Source organism: Halichoerus grypus, chromosome 10 (assembly GCF_964656455.1).
Source record: "Halichoerus grypus chromosome 10, mHalGry1.hap1.1, whole genome shotgun sequence".
Taxonomy (NCBI): Eukaryota; Metazoa; Chordata; class Mammalia; order Carnivora; family Phocidae; genus Halichoerus; species Halichoerus grypus.
Window position 1 is genome coordinate 134,016,036 of NC_135721.1, and position 19,884 is coordinate 134,035,919.

Consider the following 19,884-nt stretch of genomic DNA (forward strand, 5'->3'; position numbering starts at 1 on the left):
CAGGAGCCCGAACCCCAATGCCCAGTCAGCACCCAGCCCCCCACCGTGCTGCACTTCTCCTAGCCCTCTGCACATCCCAGGTATCTGGCTGGTACCTGGTGGTCCATTCTGATTTTTTCCAAGGTATTTTGCTTTTGATCACATCTCTTTCTAGACATGGAGACAAAACGAGATACAGCATTTCAGCAAATCCAAAACTAGCCCAACTTTTACCTGCAGCTGAAATGTTGCATCCTCCCCCTAAGGTTAAAGGCACAAGGGGTGATTACAACCAGCAAGAAAACTGGAAATAATGGGATCAGATGATATGGAACTAGCATCGCTCCCCAGTGACTGGTGCCAGGTATTTACACTGCAGCTAGACAAAGGCAGGCAATTTCTCTTTGGATTTTAGCACTTGTTTCTGAAACAGCAGAACCCAAGCAGGGGGACCAGTGGAGGATGGATGGGCGTCTGGCATTGATTGGTACCCAGCCTGAATAATACATCAAGGGCCTGTGACTTCATCACAAAAGCCTTGAGAGCCAGCCTTCTACAAACCAGACTCCCCAGGGACTCGCCTCAGCAGGTGTCTGCAGTTGGAAATGAAGTGGGAGGAATATTCCTGAACTCCAGGCTGAGAGGTGGAGGTAAGGGAGCATTTCCAAGACTCCTAGCACTCTGGACCTTCTAATGGGCCCTGTGCTGTGGGGGTAGGCTCCCACCACTCCTTTTGAGCTCTGCCGCTGCTAAAGATGAGTCGAATGTGCCAGTAAGGCTGCCTCCTGGGCTCTGCACCCTGTAAGAGAGACACAGGCTGCTTAGGAAGGAGGGATGTGGCAGTGGGCCCCTGGGTGCCAGTCTCAGCACTGTAGGCTGAGTAGGGAGGTACATGAGCAACGCATCCTCCCTCCTTTCTTCCTTCCTTGAGCGCTGGCTGAAGTGCTGACTATGTGGCAGATGATGTGCTGGGAGGCAGAGGTAGAGCACTAAACAAGGCCACCTCAGCTGCTGCCCCACACCCAAGGGAAGTATCCTCTGAAGCCCTTTCACTGAATGTCTGTCCGGCACTTATTCTGTGCCATGGGAACCAGTGGAGGATCAAGTTCATTTTGCAGAAGAGGAAAGGGAGATTCCAAGAGGGGTCATGCTCTGTCACTAACCCTGTGACTTGGCCAAGTGGCAGCTTGGACCAACCTTTCCTACTCTACGTCCAGCACACTCCCCTCATGCCTCCTGGACTTCTATGTAGCTCTATGTGAAAGGGTCAGATGTCCCAGTAGATGAACTCCTTGCTCTTCCCTGTATACCAAACGGACCCTAATGCAAACCCAGACACCATGGAATGGAGGTAAAATTCTTGCCCTTTTCAGTCACGAGCTCTCTCACCCCAGTAGGTCTGGCTGCTGTCCATGGTACCAGGAAGAGGCACAGAGCTGGCTAATGTTGAATGGCTATAGCCATTCGTGTGGGAAGCTACAAGACTTAACCACTCAGCTCACGGTTTTGACAGTCCCCAAAGTGTTCGACTGAGACTTCCAACATTTCTTACTTGTCTCTTCTTCCCCTTCCTGATGAGCTTCTCCATTGGCCAGTGGACGCTTTGTATTAGAAGTCTTACCTTTACTGTTTCTTGTTTCTTCCCAAGTTATTCTTAACCTTCAAAGCAGAGAAAACTCACCAGCAGCTGTACCCAGTGTAGAATAGACAGTTCCAAGAGATCCCAAGTTATTCACAAATATTTTTGTTTTTTTATTCAATCTATTTGGCTCTTTTCTCCATTTTCCTGCCTTAAAAGAGACCCCAGTTTAATATATATTTCTTGCATCATGTTTCCCAAATGTCAAGCACCCACATACCTCCCACATTATTTTTGCCATACTCTTATAACACCTACTATTCTATATTGAGTATGTTTCCTAAAATCAACCCACTTTTTAAAAATTCTTAATAGATCTTATCTTTTAGAGCAGTTTTAGATTTACAGAAAAAATAAATGGAAAGTACAGAGAGTATTTTCCCTCTCCTCCCTGCACACCTTTTCCCTATTATTATCATCTTGCATTAGGGTGATACATTTGTTATGACTGAATAACCAATATTGATCCATTATTTTTACCTAAAGCCCATAGTTTACATTAAGGCTCACTCTTTATGTTGCATAGCTCTATGGGTTTTGACAAATACGTAATGACACACATCCTCTATTACAGTATTATACAGAGTACTTTTACTACCCTAAAAATTGCCCTGCACTCCACCTACTCATTCCTATAACCTCTCCATGAAGTTCTGGTAACCACTAATCTCTTAACTATCTTTATAGTTTTGCCTTTTCCAGAATGTCATATAGTTGGATGCATACAAGATGTAGCCTTTCAGACTGGCTTCCTCAAATCACTTTATTTTTTTACTTAAATAAATTTATTTAAAAGGGAATCTTTTATCATCATCAAGTAGAGATTTAGATTCATTTAACATGAATAAAAGGTGGATATTCATTTAGAATGAATAAAAGGAAACCATAGAGATTCAGTAAAAATGGCAGACAAAAGATCTCTGAAAATTCTCTATTCTATAAAAGTCAAGACAAAAACTGGCAGAAATGTTAGAATCAACTTTTTTCAGAACTACAGAAATTAACCGGAGGCTTAAAGAAATCTAGAGAGCATTTATTCAAGAAAAATGGCTGAATCTCAGTAAGAACAGTGAGTTTCATGGCATATTAACTTGCTCTATTTCCATCCCCTCCTTTCCAATTCTGAGTTAGCTTTGAAAAACAACAGCCTGCAATCACAGTGAAAAATAATAGTCTGGAGCCACTGGAAGGGGCAAGACAAGGTTGGAGCTCCTTTGAAGTCTCATTCCCAGAGAACTGTCATCACGGGACTTGTCTGGTAGGTCCCTGGATGATTCTACTTGCAAGGCTGTCTTTATTTGACCCTACTTGAACCTTGCCCAGTGTGAAAAGCCTGGGCATCCGTCAGAAACTATGAGAAGTAATTGATTGGCTTCCTGGCCCCCTGAGGTGGTGAGTAATAGTTGGGGCAAACAATAGCTGAAAAGCTTAAAATAAAAAGCTGGAGAATATGCCCACAGGGGCTTTGAAAATTTCCAACATATTCCTGACAATTTGGAAGGCCATATAGGTCTGTGTGAATGTTTAGGAAAGACCTGAGAAAGCCCTATGATCTCACCTCTGTTTGACCTTGAAGGTCAGCACAAGCAGGAAGACAAATCTGCCAAGTGTTGAAGATGTGCCCCAACATACACACAGAGTACCATCGTCCCAATCACTTAAGGAAATCTCTGTCCAATCATTAGCTTACCAGTCAGCTAGCTGAGCAGAGACTTCAGTGGCCACACATGAAAAACAATGCAATACACTACATTAATAGAATTAAGGGCAAAAGCCACATGATCATCTCAATAGACACAGAAAAATTTCTTTCATGATAAAAACACTCAACAGACTAGAAATAAGGAACTTCCTCAATCTGATAAGGGGCACCTATGAAAAACTCATAGCTATACTTAATGCGAAATGCTAGCTTTCTCTCTAAAATCAGGAACAAGCAAAAATTTCTATCTCACCACTCTTATACAACATCATCCTGTAGGTTCTAGCCAGGAAATTAGGCAAGAAAAGGAAATAAAAAGGAAGAAGTAAAGCCATCTCTATTTGGAAATGACATGATCTTGTGTATAGGAAATCCTAACGAACCCACAGATAAACTATTAGAGCCAACAAACAAGTTGAGAAAGTTTGCAGGATAAAAGATATATATATATATAATTCAATTGTTTTTCTACACATCAGCAATAAATAATCCAAAACTGGAATTAAGAAAGTAACTCCATTCATAATAGCATTAAAAAGAATAAAATACTTGGGAATAAATTTAACAAAAGAAGAGAAGATATGTATACTGAAAACTACAAGACATTGCTGGAAGGAACCAAAGAAGACCTGAATAAATGGAAAGACATACCAAGGTCATGGATCAGAAGATTTAATATTGTCAAAAACCTGGACACTCTCCAAGTTGATCTATAGATTCAGCACAGACCCTACCTTTGAATGCTTTATGAGCTATAACAACTAAATTATAAGCAACCAGAGAAAAAAGTAGATAAATTGTACTTTATCAAAATTAAAAGCTTTTGTGCTTCAACAGACACTATCAAGAGAGTGAAAACAATCCACAAAACAGGAGAAAATATTTGGAAATCATATATCTGGAAAGGATCTTATATCCAGAATATATAAAGGACCCCTTGCAACTCAGCAATGAAGACACCCAATTAAAACATGGGTAAATGATCCAAATTGGCATATGTTGAAAGAAGATACACAAACAGCCAAAACATATGGGAAAAGGTGGTCAGCATCATTCATCACAACACCAAAAAAAAAAAAATAGTTACTTTCTCTCCTCAGTAACCACCTATGGCTGATAAAGCAGTTTCATGGAGCACCAAAACTCCTTCCATCTTCTTTCTCCACCTCCCCTGGCGTGTAGCCCTTGACCAAAAATGCCAGCATGTCCCTGTCCTGGCAGAGAGAAAGGGAGGGGAGGGCAGCTCCCACTCCTTAAAGGACATAACTAGGAACTTGTCCCTATGGCTTCTCATTGGCTAACACGTGGTCACACAGCCCCTACCAGCTGCAGGGCCTTCTGGGAAATGTAGTCTTGTAGTCTGGGTAGCCATGCACCCAGTTAGCCTGCTGGTGATGAGAGAACAGATATTTCTGGGAGCAGGGACAGGTAGTTGTCCTCATTCAACCTGCTCTGAGTGGTTGGATAATGAGGATTAATTAGGATGCAGTTTGTTTACAGACTGACTCAGAGGAAACCCTGTCTAAGCCAAGGAAATTGGGAAGAGTAATTGTTTATAGCCAGGCTATTAGCAGGAAGAATATAATGATTGAACTCAGTTTCCTGCTGAAAATGTGCTTTGAATAATTTAGCCAGGTTGTTCTTGAAGTTAGAATGACAACAATAGAAATAATAATAATTCATAATGTATTTGCTATGTGTCAGCCCTCAGAAGCATTCTGGGAGTGAAATACTACTACCGTCCCATGTTTCAGGGAAGGAAACAGACTCAGGGAAGTTAAGAGGCTCCCAGGCAGGTGGCAGAATCACAGTCAAACCCAGCACCAACTGGCGGCAAAGCCTGTATTCTTGGCTTCCTCACAGGGATCCTGGTAGGGGGGTCAGACTGGTGATTCCAGGAATGGACGCCAACACGAAGGTGAAGGTCAGGCTCCTCCCAGGGATGCCCTGGCTTAAAATCTACAGCCACGAACCTATCTCCATGCACATTCCACACAAGGGGAGCTGTGACTGAGTCAGGGGTTGCTTTCAAAGCCTATTTATGCATGTCGAGTCTTCCGGTTGGGCATTCATTGAGTGCTTTTGGAGTTTCCAATTGTTAGGAACAAAGAAGAGTTAAAATCCAAAGCTTGCCATCTGAGGCCACCCAGTCTCCTGACATCTGGCTGCTCATGACATCACCACCCACAGTGCCCCTCCTGGGGCAGCTCCTTTGGATTCTGCATGAGTCATAGGACTCGCCAGGCCCAAGGCATAACCAAATGACTTGTTTGTCTGCTGAGGACAGGGCCCTGGGGCAAGATCACTGGTGTTCCTGAAAGAATCTGAATCAATAAGGGACGGGTTCAAGGGCTGGTGTGGGACCCAGAGCATGTGGTGTCCCATGGACAACAGAAGGACAGAGGCATTCAACGGTGGATAGACAGGCATCCACTGAGTGCCAGCATGGCTCAGGGTTTCTTGGGCTTCTTAGGAGCAGTTAGTTGGTTTTATTGAGTGATCAGGTCCTCTGCTAGAAACCAAGCCCAAAGATAAAGGCAGAAATAGCCACAAGGATGTATGTAATCATCACAGCACGGCTCTGCTCCTCATATTGGAAAGAATGGAACAGAGAGGAGAGGGGAGGAAAAGGAGGAAAAAGGAAAGAAAGAAGAGAGGGATCTAGGGAGGGAGAAAGAAGAGCTAAATGCCCTTAGGAGCCCTGGGGAGGCAGGAGGTCACTGACAAGCTATAAATCCTAGTTTTAATATCCACAAAACATACCCAGAAGCCATTTTGTCATGAACGTTGGAAGGTCTCTGCTAGAAAGGCATACATTTACGAACTGACATACCTGCCCTGTGCCAACCCATGCTGGACTTGGAGGATGCAGATGAGAATAACAAGAGCAATGATAGTAACAGCCAGGGTTTATTGAGCACTTACTATAAGCCAAGTAACATTCTGAGCTTTTTATTTCTATCACCACAACCCTGTAAGGAAGAATGTTTGTTATCCCTATTCTACAGAGAGAGAAACTGAGGATCTGGGCAGAACCAGCTGAAGAAAGAAGCCCACAGCCCAGGGAGGTGACCAGGGAATGGGCAAACTCCTCCAGGTAGCATAAAAAGCACCATGATGGACACCCAGAGGCAGGAGTGGAGTGTCACTGAGGGGAGGAGCAGGAAAGGAGGAGGACAAGTGAGCCCAGGAGTCTGAGCTAGCTGGGACCAGGCGTCAGGAGCCAGATGGGAGGAGGCTCCCATGCGGCCTGGGTGGAGGACCTGGGCTTTCTCCAGGGGAGGCATGGGGATCTTTGGGGCAGGGTAACTGGCCCAGGCTCAGCCCCATGATAATCCTCCTTGGGCTGCCTTGCCTTCTGATTAAACAAGCCTGAGTCCCTCCAGGCTGAGGGACTCCTAATCCCAGCCTGGCACCTGTCCTGCTCCCGCCAGGACCTCTGGCATGCTCTCCCCCTGCCTGGGTCACAGCCCAAGCATGATGGTGGGAAAGAGGTCACGGGGAGAGGCGGGTTGCAGCCTGGGGCATGAAGACAGCATGAAGTCACCTTCTCCAAGTCCAGGCCCTTCCTGAGGGAACTTTCCATTTCTCATGTTGACATCATGGGATGAAACGTGTTGTTCGAGCTTCTGCAGCCACTCCTGCTCCTCAGATTCACATGATACTGTCTGGTCTCGATCACACCCACTGCAGAAGATAATAATCATAACAATGATGGTGACCATTTATGAAGCACTCCATGCGCGGCACTGTGGTTTGTATGTTACCTCATGAAATCATCAGTAGGAGGGGCGCCTGGGTGGCTCAGTCCATTGAGCACCTGGCTCTTGGTTTCAGCTCAGGTCCTGACCTTGTGGTCATGGGATCGAGCCCCGCATCGGGCTCTGCACTCAGCATGGAGTCAGCTTCAGATTCTCTCTCCCTCTCCCTCCCACTCGCTCTCTTTCTCTCAAATAAATAAATAAAATCTTTTAAAAAGCTCATCAATAAGAATAACCACAAATAATAATAATAGCCTCATTGTGCACCAGGCACGCTCCCTGGGAACCAGCACAGAACAACCAGCCAAGGCGAAACTGCTAGTGTCGTCCACATTTCATGTTCTGCGAAACCAAGGAATTTGCCCGACAGCACACTGCTGGGCAGAGAGCAGCATTCAAAGCAATGACCTCACTGACCAAAGTCTGTGTATTTGAACTTGGCTTTGGACAGCAGGGGTTGTCCAAGGGACAACCTAACAGTGTCTGTGAGGTCCAGATCGTCTCCTCGGTCAGGGCATTTCCCTCCTATTTTGTGCCCGCGTCTCATAGAAGTGGGACCTGAACTGGAAAATTGGATTCATGGTTCCATGATCTAGAAATGAACTTGTAGAATCACATAGTCTAGAACTCATAGACTAAAGAGACCTCCTCAGCTGGGACAACAAGCACTGGCCCTTGGTGTCTTCTGCACAGCGGCAGGCCTGGCTTGCAGGAACAAGACGCCAGCCCAAGTTCATGGGTAAACTGCCAGACCCTCGCTCTGATGTCACTGATGTCACCGTCCCTGGTGCCAGGGCCACGGCTGCCCTGCGCATCTTCACCCCCACACGTGCAGTCAGCTGTGTTGTTTTTCTGTTCTTCCTCCATCCACAGTTCTGAATCCAGCAAGGAGAGCTGTTGGTTCTTTCAAAGGCAAATGTTCTTTCTTGTTGCCACCTGATACTTAATTGAATTAGACAACAGAAGGCGCCAGACATGAATACGTGGAGCTAGGGGACTGTGTGCCTCGGGGGTCCCCCAGAGAGGGCTCAGCGTGCCCCCAACTCCGTGCTCACCGCTCAGGCCAGCTGCTGATAGCCCTCACTGCAGATGACCCGAGGCAGGCACCTTAACCTCTCTGAAGCTGTTCTCGCATTTGAAAACAGGTGTAGGGTAAGAGCATCCCCATGTCAGATTGCGGCGCAGCCCGTGTGAAACCCCAGAGCAGAGCTCAGCACTGCGGGCTCAACGGCCTCCATGTGTCCTTGCTGCCGCATGGCTACTGTTAACCCCAGGCTTCAGCAAACCCAAGGTGCCTTGGAGAAGTAGCCCGCAAACATGGCCCACGGGCCACATCTGCCCTTCCCGGGTTTCTGCACATCACGCCGAACCGGGACACGGGCACCCCTGCTTGCTCGCTCGGTGTCTCGCTGCTTGCACACTACAGTGGCAGGTAGAGTTGAGTCGTGATGGACACCACTGGGCTCTCAGAGTCCAAAATATTTACCACCTGGCCCTTTACGGAGAAAGCTTGCCGACCAAGCTGCAGACGGCGAGGCACGCTGTCATTTCAGGTGTTGCTGGGAAAGAGAAGGATTCCAGCAATTCATCTATGACCCACCATCGGTGGGAGATGAATCCAAATCTCAGAGACGATAAAACGTGAAGAAAAAGAAAGGTACTTGGAAAGTTCAACGAACTATACTGTCATTTGTTTTACTAAAGGACTTGATTGGATGTTAATTCCCCATTTTTTTTCTTCCCCCAACAACATGTTTAGACTTAGAAACCCTTTCAAGCTTAAACCCTGAACACAGAAGGCAGCCTCACGTCATGGTTCATCCCCTCGCGACTGCCACATACAAGCTGTGTGCTCTTGGGCTGGTGCATTTACCTCTCTGACTTTCATTTTCCCTACCTGGAGAAAGGAGAGAGAGTGCCTGTCCCATGCATGTAAAGCAATTAGCATGTGGCTCACGAACAGCAGGCACTCTATAAAGGTAGAAATTACACATAACTAGTTTGAACATTCACTTATCTTGACCACGCTGGTTTCTGTGGAATGCCCAGAAATCCAAAAGTCCCACCAGGATCCCCGAAACAGCACCCATGGACACAGTCCCTGCTCTGTTTCTGGGCTGGAGTGAACACTGCAAGATCCCATGGCCCCCTGGAGTCACCGCCACCGGGGGGCTGCCCTGTCCTCCATCATCTTCCAGCCGACCTGGGGTCCCGCGGGCCCCAGGCTCACAATGGTATGCTGCCAAGATGGCAGTTCTGGGAGAAAACTGGTAGCTTTTTCCACAGGAGATGTTTGTGTTTCTGACTTAGATCCTGTCTCCTTGGCTCCCTTCACCAGAGGCAGAGTGGGTGAAAGGTGGGCTTGGTGACACTGACGGCTTCCTCCCCTTTGGGACCCAGAGTGACCCTAGTGCTGGAGGCCCTTGAAAACGACAGCAAAGGACTGGCACCAGGGAAAGCCAACAGAAGCTCTTTTGTGTCATCAGATGTCACTCAACCAGCGTCTCCAAGAACACCTCTGGAAACTTCTCTTGAAACCACTGTGTGCTTCCCGGCAAGATGGCACGGGAGCTCAGGCTTCAGCACAGCCCTTCTGCTCCAAACACTCCACTGGGGCTGGTCCCATAGAGAAACAGAACGCCAGACTCCCAGATCCAGCCCTCGGGGTGTAACGACTGAGACTTACCCTCTGCCACCAGCAGGGGCGAACGAGGCGTTCTTATAAAGCGACTGTTTCATTGGACAACTGACCATATAGAGCTGTGATCTTTGAGTGGTTTCCCATAAGGGAGCCCCATGGATATCCGGAGTCACTGACTGGGGATCTTTACAAACTCTGGTGCAGGGAAGAGGAGCTCAAACACAGCAGTGTTCCCACCGGACAGAGGAAAGAGAGATCGGCATTCGGCATCCCAAGGCAGCCGGAATATGCAGAGCAGAGAACCCCAGAGGAAGCAGTTGTATAGAGAAGGAGCTCCAGAAATCTACATGAGGAATCCCTTCAGTCTTTGGCTGAATATCAAGCTGCATATGTACAGAGCGAGTTTCTGTGAGGTCTGGTGGAGACGAGCGGGGAGCCAGAGGACAGGGGGTGAATAGAGAGTCTAACTTTGGGCAGAGCTAAGAGACGCTGGAGTTCAGACCAACCCAGATGGAGAGGCACTGTGTGCCCTTATTCAGGGGACAGCCCACAAAATCCACTCTTGCAAATAGACTGTGGGGTTACTGCACACTCAACCCAAGAAAGTCCAAAACCAAGTCACAGTAGACTGAAGGTGATCTTCCAGGAAATTAATTTCCTGCTATAATAAAACCTAATGTTCTTTGAAAAAAAAAAAGACACAATATCCAGACTCTCAATGATATACAGTAGAGACACAAAAACTATTAGATGTACTGAGTAGGATTAATGGCAGCTTAGACACGGCCGGACCAAATATTAGTGAACTTGAAGCCGTAACAATAGGAACTACCCAAAATCATCCACACAGAGATAAGTGAATGGGGGAAAAATGAGCAGAGCCCCAGTTAGCTCAGGGACCACTTCAGGCATCCCAATATATGTACACTTGCAGTACCCTGAGAAAGAGGAGAATAGGAAAAAGATCAGAAGAATTCATGGCTGGGATTTTTTTCCCAAATTTGATGAAAACTATAAACCCACAGAACCAGGAAGCTCAATGAACACCAAGCCCGAGAAATATGTTAAAAAGGTACATCATGATCAAGTAGCACAAAACAGGTGATAAAAATGTCTTAAAAGCAGCTCAAGCACCTTACATAAAGAGCAACAAACAGAAGGTTGACAATAGGTGTCTCGGAGTGGGGCGCGGGGGTAATGCAAGCCAGAAAACAACAGAGTAACATCTTAAACTAAAGAAGGGGCGCCTGGGTGGCTCAGTTGGTTAAGCATCTGCCTTCGGCTCAGGTCATGATCCCAGGGTCGTGGGGTTGAGCCCCGCATCGGGCTCCCTGCTCAGCGGGGAGTCTGCTTCTCCCTCTGCCCCTCCCCCAGCTCATGCTCACTTTCTCTCTCTTAAATAAATAAAATCTTTAAAAAAAAAATAAAGTACTAAAGAAAATAAGAAAACTAAACCTATCTTTCTATGCCCAGAAAAAAATACCTTTCAAAAATAAAAATGAAATAGAGACTTTTCAGACATACAAATGCGGAAGGACTGGTCGCCAACGGCCCTGCATTGCAATTAAAGCTCAAGGCAGGTTGTCAGGCAGGAGATAGAGATGGAAGGGCGTCTATTCTAGTGCCTTTGCACTACCATATGAATTTTAGAAGTAGCTTGTCCATTTCTACAAAAAGCTTGTTGGGAATTTCAGCAGGACGTTAAAGAAAACTTTAAACTCATGATGCCCAATTTCAAGATTTACCATAAAGCTACAGTATTCAAGACAGTGCAGTATCGACAGAGAGTTCGACAAACAAGCCAATAGGACAGACTAGATGCAAGAAATAGATCCTTACTTACAGAGTCCATTGATTTTCCACAAAGATGCCAAGGTAATTTAAGGGCCCACTTGGATGACCCTAGAAGTGAGTGCCTCCTTAAATTTTGTACCCTAGATCCGTCCCCGTGCCTCTCCCTGTCCTGCTGTTGAATGATCACAAAGAGGTTATGGTTGATGAAATGCTTACTCTTTTGGGCAAGTATCAGATTGATGTCCCCAAACTCATGCACATCCAGTCTCTCAGCTTTGCCTCAGTGGCATCATCTGGGAAATGGTCCCCTTCTTTCTCAAGCTGACCAAGAGTCTCTGCTGGTTTTTCATTTCTAGAAACAGGCCCAGCTTCCCCTTGGAAATGTCTAATAACACAAGCCCAGCATGATGTCCCTGCTTCCTCAGTCAGGTGATGGCAGCTGTCAGTGGCTGAGGCTTGGCCCATCACGGCCAGCTACAGCGGACAGCTGACCCTGCGGCATCTGACCACGAGCACCTGCACCTCTCTGCCCAGGTGAGCTTTGCCCAAGCACCATAACGTCCTTGCTCCTTGGTGTGACTATTCCAGGGAGTGGTCCACATAGTACCTTGGAGGGACCCCAGGAGGGCTGCGCCCAGTTACCCCCCGCATTATTCCCCCATGGATTGGTTTTCCTCCTTCCCTGCCTCCCTTCCCTTCCCCACCTCCCAAATCAACTACTTGTACCCAAAGCTTGTCTCAGTCTGCTCTAAGAGGAACCCAAACTAAGACATTATTCCAATTTGTCAGAGCGAGGGGCTGACTTTTCTCATTAATATGGGCATCTACTCTAACATTTATAAACCGAGCTGAGAACATCTCCTGGGTTTACCTGGCTGTCAAATGGACTACCTAACGAAGGTCAGGAGAAATCTAAATCCAAATGAAGTACTGTTACATTGCTATTGATTAATTTCACCCTTACGAAGTCATAATGACCCTTGTTGAATCCAGGTGGGGACATGTGACAAAATCCATACTTGCGCTCAGCATTCACTCATTTTGTAGAAGTGTTTTCTGTTTTGTTTTTTTTTTTAAGATTTTATTTATTCATTTGAGAGAGAGAGAGAGAGCATGTGAAAGAGAGCATGGGGGGTGGGGGGAGTGGCAGAGGGAGAAGCAGATTTCCTGCTAAGCAGGGAGCCCTATGCGGGGCTCAGTCCCTGGACCCTGGGATCATGACCTGAGCCAAAAGCAGATGCTTAGCCAACTGAGCCACCCAAGCACCCCTGTAAAAGTGTTTTTTAAAGGCAAAACAAGCCAAAAACAACCACCGAAAACAGTGATGACGATGGTGATGCTTTACATCCTTGCAACTCCGAGTGTGGTCCCCGGATCAGCAGCAGCCGCAGCGCCAGGAACTTGTCAGAAACGCGGAGTCCTGGCTCCACCCCAGACCCGCTGACCCGTGTGATGCAGGTATGGGTGACTCGTGTGTTCACTGCATTTGGGAAGCGCCGGTTTTAAGGATGGGAGGTGCTTTATGGGGTGAGATGGTTAATGCACAGGGTCTGGAGTCAGGCTGGGGGGATTCCAGTCCGGGCTCCATCACTCACCAGATCTGTGGCTTGGGGCCAGTCGCCCTCTGCGGGCCTCGGTCTTCTCATTGGTTAGGCGCCTCCCCGGCAGAGCTGCTGCGAGGCTTACACGGACCGTCAGTATGAAGTAGCCCGGCGCTCACGATAGCACCACGGCCAGCAGGCGGGAGGGCCGGCGCACGTCTCCGCCAGCATGGTCTCTGCCCCCAACTGAGGTCAGTCAGCAGAACGGGTTTTCACCAGCACTTGGAGAGCTGTGCGTTGACAAAATAGTGTGTGTGCGGAGTGAGCAGTGAACCGGGGTCAGAGAATCAAAGGTCTCAGCTGTCATAGTGCCACCAGATCGAGTGACTCCCTTGCTGAGCCTCTGCTTCCCCACCCAGAAAATGAAAGAGAACCCTTTACTCCTGTGGTTCCCAGGTGGACATCCCCTGGGGAGCCTTCATCATCCTGGCACCTGGGCACCTACTACCTGCAAAGTAGGTAGTGGCCTGGGGTGTGCCCTGGGCTTTCTGAGGTTTGGAAGCCTCCCAGGTGGTTGTCCTGACCCACCAAGTGTGAGCAAGCAGGACGTCCTCAGGCTTGTCCTCCTGGGACCACCTCCCACAAGGAGACCCGGGATACAGTGAAAACCCACAGGGATTTTTAACCTGCAGGATCACTGTTTAAAGTACAACACAACGCCATGATTTATCTTCGGTAGAAACTGAATTCCACGCACTGAATCGAGATCTATGCACACCATGGTAATGTTCATCTCCACCCTGGTGCCAAATCACATTTCGTCAGCACAGAGCTCACTCCACGTGGACCTGAAATCCATTGCTCTGCTTCTTCCAAGTAGCTTTTGCTCTGGGTTTGTTTTTTTTTAATTTGTAATTGACCTGTGATTTTTCCTTGGGATGAACTTTATAAAATACCTTCAAATCCTTTAAGAAACTAGGAGGAGCATAAATCTTAAGAAAATGTAACTATAGATGTAATTCATCAGCAGAGTCTGTGAAATTTCTGCAAATCATTTGTGGAAGGGAATAGTACATAAATCCCAAGTAATCGGACTTACATATGTAATTTATCAGCAGGGCTTGATAAATTTGCAGTGCCTCCGAATTTTCTGGCTAGTGGAGGAGTTCTGAGGACTCTTGACAGACCACCCATTGCAGGGGCACCAGGGAGAAGACCAACATCCTCAAGAGGGGGAGAGAGGGAGGGTGATTTCCCAACACCACGGCAAGCTCTGTAGATGGCGCCACCCCAGCATCTTCTCACCTCCGGAGGGTTTCCCACCTCCCCTCATAACTAAGTTGCCAGATTGAGCAGATGAAAATACAGGACGCGCAGTTAAACTGAATTTCAGATAAACAACAAATCACTTTTAGTGTAAGTATAGCCCATGTATTATTTGGGACATACAAATACTAAAGAATTATTTGTTAAGCAGACATCTGTATTTTATCTGGTAACCCTGCTCATAACCTCCCAGCGCAAATTAAATTCCTCTTTCCCAGTCTCAACGGGGGGAGATGGTGTCAGAGGCGAATTGTTCCAATCACTGCTTTCCACAGAACTCTTGCCAGCCTCCTTTTCTTATCTGAAGTGGAAACCGCTGGTTTTGCCCTAATACCAGTCTTTACTTCTACTTTAGTAACAGAACACCATCGCTCACTGACACAGCTAAGTTTGGTTATGTGACTAACTTCTGGCCAAGGAGACAGAAGAGGAAGTGTAGTGGTGTATGCCTGGGAGTAATTCTCAAAAGGAAGTCTTCCCTTCCTCCATCCTACTGCTTAGAATGTTGTTGTGTTGGCTGGAGCACTAGCAGCCATATTGGGCCACGTAGACAAGGGTCACATTCTAAGTATGGTGGGGTAGAAAGCCCAGTCCCTGGTAGCCTCATGCTACAGAGCCACCACATCAGGCCTGGATTCCCACCTCCAGAAATCTTTTACAAGAAGGAAAAATCAACTTCTATCTTGTCTTGTCCAATGTTATTTGTGGGTCTTACAACCAAACCAGAATATACCATCCTTTAAAGACATGTTCGGCAGATTTCATCACTTTCAAGTCACAATTAAGTCAGTCCAGTTTAAAAATCCAATCTTGGGGTGCCTGGTTAAGCTTCTGTCTTTGGCTCAGGTCATGATCTTGGGGTCCTGGGATCGAGCCCCACATTGAGCTCCCTGCTCAGTGGGGAGTCTGCTTGCCCTTCCCCCTCTCGTGCTCACTCTCTCTCTCAAATAAATAAAATACTTTTAAAAACCCAATCTTATATTCAATGTAAATCTTATCTCCTCCTTTCCACAAGGCCTGGTCGTGCTGGAGGCTCCTGGGACTTGCAGGGAGAGAGTAGACAAGCTGTAAGTAACTCTCAGGAAAAGAAGCCCAAGGCATTGACAAGTGCTCACCAGAGGAAGAGGAGTCATTCTGATGGAGGATCACAGGAGGCTTCCAGTAAATGATGGCACTTTAAGAAACTGGGGCAAGATTCCAATGGGTGGACACCACGTGGGGTAGGGGCTGTGTCCCCAGTGAAGTTGTGAACACTCACCGAGGCATGAGCGTACAGACAGGTTTAGGAGCGGGGACATAGGGTCCACTGAGAGCTCCAGCAGGCCATGTCCAGGGTAGAGAGTAGGGCCACTGAGCGTGACCCTTCCACCTGTGGCTGCCCCGAGCTCCAGGAGGCTCCCCTGCCCCTCATGCTTCTCCAAGAAAAGAAGCCCCCTGCATTCTTCTGGTTGGGTTTTTCAACCCAATTTCTGATGACCATGTCTGCTCATTCTCACCCTCACTGATCCACAAATCTGAATGAAATTCTCACCCAGCTGCAAGGAAAGCAACTCCCAAATCTGGGGTTTATTTTGCGGCTATTGAAGTAGAGTGGCCCAGGAGATACCTGGCCCCTCCCCTCCCCAGCCACGCGTGGTGCCAGTTTTACCTTATGAGGCCCCGAGCCTCTTGGTAACAGCTGACTGGACAGGAATGGATGCCTATCCCTGGCTGGGCCGATCGGAATCTTTCTTTCCTCTGGTCATTTGGAATTGGGACTCAAGACTCCAGTATAGAGCTTTGCCTAAAGGCGGAGCCCCTAACCCCCCTAGTACCTTCTCCTTTGTGGTTTGGCCTCTGCCGCTTGCACACACGAGAACCGTGGTAAGGGACTCAAACCACGAGAGAGCTTCCAGGCCTTTTAATGCCTTGGTCTCTCCATCAAAAGACTGGGAAAGGCAGCGACCAGGGGCCAGGCCCTCTGCATTCACTGTGTGCTTACTATGCATTGCACGGCGTGCCAGGTGGTGGCCACCTCCTCCGAGGCTCCAAGCCCCTTGCGAGCCTCATCAGAGGGGGTAGGAGCGCGAGGCTGCCTGTGTGCACGGCTTCAGCCCCAGAACTATCATTGCTTCTCCCGAGAGCCATTGAACCTCTGGCACACGGAGACCCTTGGAGTCAGTTTCATTAGAGGAGAAGCCAACTTAATTCCAGCCCGGCGAGGAGGCTCTGAATCAAACGGCCCCCTTTTCCCTCCAGCGCATCTTCAGGCTGACCCCCTGGGTGCCTTTCTGTCAGGGGAAAGATTGGACCGCCCGGCAGTTATCGACAGAGATGGCAGACAGACATTGATTGGGAATATGGAACGAGTCTCTTTCATTTCCAAGTGCCAGTTGCTAGCCAGTGATGGACGGGGCTCGGTGTGATCTCGCGTCTTCCGGAGCGGGGACACAGGGAAGTCGGCGAACAGGGTCTGCCTGTCTGTACGGTTCAGGGACATAATCAGCCGCAACACGTCACTGACCTTCGAAGGAGAAAAATAATACTACGGCCCGGCAGCAGCCCTGGACTCATGGGTTTGCAATAGTGAAGAGGTTAAGAGTTTAAATGACTTCACAGGAGTGGCTGTCTACCGTCCCCAGCACGGATGCTCTGCCCCTCCCTGAATCCTCCTTCCCACCCCCCTTCCCCCCACCCCTGCCCAGCAGACACTTCTTCTCCTGGAAGGTCACAAAGCTGGCCTCCCTGTCCCCTGATGCTCTGCATGCTGATCCATCCCAGAGCCCATGCCAGGGAAGAGCAGGTCCCCAAAGGAGTCGGGGTGCTCACACGGAAAAGAGAGGGCATGGTGCTGGGCAGGCAGGCTTCAGCACTCCGGGGCACTGCTGACTCTGAACTCAGCGAGGTTTCTGAGGTCCTCCCTGATGTCACCGCCACCTGTCACAGCAGTGACCAAATTGTGTTACACTCCTGCTTTACCGCCGTGACCTCAGCACCAAACCTTGGACTCCCCCTCCCCCCATACACACACACTGTGTGTCTGGTGAGCTTTGCAGAAAGGTTCTGGAGAATTCCTATGGTCGGTGGCTTCAGCAAGGCTCATGAGACTTGGTTTCCCTCTCCCGGGCACAGCTCGCTCTGCCTGGCTTATTCAAAGCCACTTCCCAGCCCTCCTGAGTACACAGGGATCCTCTCAAGCACGGACCCCCTGACTCCCCATGAAGGAAATCAAAGTCCCCCCACCGGCCCTGACATCGAGAAGGGGTTTGAAGTTCGGGTCAGAGTCAGCCTGCCTCTCACTCCGCCTTCCTCTCTGCCGGGTTTGGGGGAGGGGAGGGAAGGAGGGCGGCAGTCCGATTGACGGGTCAATGAGGTGCTTCTGGCCACTGCTTGCTGTTCAGGTTGTCACTATTTCCTTGCCTTTTCTTGTAAGGCCTCACGCTCCTTTTGGAACTAGGCAGGGGCATAAACATCACATAAATAAACAAAAATATCACAAATAGAGATGTGTCACTGGGACCTGAGGGCTGAGTGGTCCCACACCTGCTCTGCCCAGGAAGGCCCTAGTGACCGACTCTTTTGTGGGGACCTTTCTACTCAAAGAGTGGACTGAACTGAAGGCTGCTGGCCGTGCCGGACCACGAGACCTTTGGGGAATCAGCCCCCATCCCCCCCACCTCCCATACACCCCCCCCACCAGGCCACCTCCCCTCACCTGGTCTCCTGCTTCTCCCCTCCCACTCCACTGTCCATTCTCCTGACCACAGCCAGCTGATGCTTTTAAAATGGGAACAAATTTTCAGAGGCTTCTCATCCCACACAGAACAACATGCAGAATCCTTCCTCTCTGGGGCCTAAGAGCCCCCATGATCTGCCCCCAGCCCAGTTGGTCTCATGGCTCACCCCCCTTCCCATCAGTCACTCTGCTTCCCCCAGCAAGGATCCTCTTCAGGGACCTTGCCCCTGCGATGGCCTTTGTCCAGATTGCTCTCCTCCCCTCCCAAATAATCCCATCTCTCTCCCTCACTTCCTTCTGTCCCTGCTCAAATACTACCTCCTCTGAGCAGCCTTCCCTGATTGCTCAGGTAAAACAACGGCATGACCTCCAGACTCTCCACACACTTACCTCGTCTTACCTTCCTTTATGGCACCTCTCCCCACCTGGCATCAGGCTGCATAGACTTGTTTGTTTGTTGTTGTTGTGTCTCTTATTGAAAAGAGAGCTTTGTGAGGACAGAGATCACGTCTGCCTAGCTTGCCGTTAAACCTCAGTGTCCAGCACATGGTACCAGGCAATCCATATCTGCTGACTAAATTCATTCCCATTTTAGAGAAGAAGTGACTGAGACTGGGAGAGGTGAAGAAACACCACCAGAAGACGAGTGTAGACATGATCCCCGCCTCCCCACCTGCTGGGCTCAAATTCCCACCACGGCAGGCCCCGAGACCCGGGAAATGTACCCACGGGTCACAGGACCCTCAAGGCATTGCTCAGAGAATGACTTTTGAGAGGTTTATTATATTTAGCAAGAGATAATTAACTGGGTTCTTTGCATCAACACTATTGGAGGAAGGGCAGCCCTGCCTTCTGGCCATGCCCAGGCAGTTTTGCAAACCAAATTATTACTAAATATAAATATTTAATGAGGCTGGTCCTCCAGCTCTCCTTTGTCCACAGTCATTGAACACAATCTCGCAGCCGAAATTCAAACGGGGCTGAGGCTTCCGTGGGAGAAGGGAGATTTCAAATCCATTCAAGATTCCAATCAACTTTCTTTTTCTACTCTTAATAGCAAATGAAGAAAGAAAGCAGAGAGAGAAGATGCCAACTCTTCCACAAAGTCCTATCGAGTATTGCAGTGGCTTGAACGGTGTCCCCTCAAAATTCATGTCCACCCCGAACCTTAGAAGGTGACTTTATTTAGAAGTACAGTCCTACAATACCAGGTCGATGCACGGAGTGGACGGAAGTACGGTCCCTGCAGATGGTTCCTATTGGATCAGAATGGGACCTAAATCCGCAGACTGAGGTCCTATAAGAAGAGGAAAGAGGCACCCATAGACACACAGAGGAGGAGGCCGTGTGATGACACCGGCAGAGACTGGAGTGATGTGGCCACAAGTCAGGGACACCAGGAGCCACCAGAAGCTGGAAGGGGCAAGGAATGGATTCTCCCGCAGTCTGCGGATGGAGTGCAGCACGACCAACACCTTGATTTTGGACTTCTGGGCTCCAGAATTGTGAGAGAATAAATAAATTTCTGTTGTTTCAAGCCACCCAGTTTGTGGTCATCTGTTCTGTCACTCCTACGGGCACTTCAGAATGTTCCCCAGGGCCCGCCCGCACGCTTTTCCATCAGAGAGCTGAGTGCGGCCGGGAGCAGCAAGCCAGTGGCGGTTTCTGAGTGGGGGCTGGTCAGCCCTGCAGCCACACGCAGACAGCCCCAGCCTCCCCCGCCAGCCCTCGGCCGGCACCCTCAGCTCGCTCAGCCCCAGGCACCTGCAGACCCTTGCTGGGCTCC

The 19,884-nt window shown here is 48.7% G+C and overlaps 1 long non-coding RNA gene across 1 annotated transcript in view; it reads right to left on the bottom strand.

Annotated features, from left to right (window-relative positions):
- Positions 1 to 18,104: 18,104 nt before the first annotated feature.
- The window catches only part of LOC144379177 (uncharacterized), a 32,142-nt gene continuing 30,362 nt past the window's right edge, over positions 18,105 to 19,884 (bottom strand). Inside the window, exon 3 of the long non-coding RNA XR_013441545.1 lies at positions 18,105 to 19,395. This is a non-coding gene — a long non-coding RNA (uncharacterized LOC144379177). The remainder of the gene's footprint in view (positions 19,396 to 19,884) is intronic.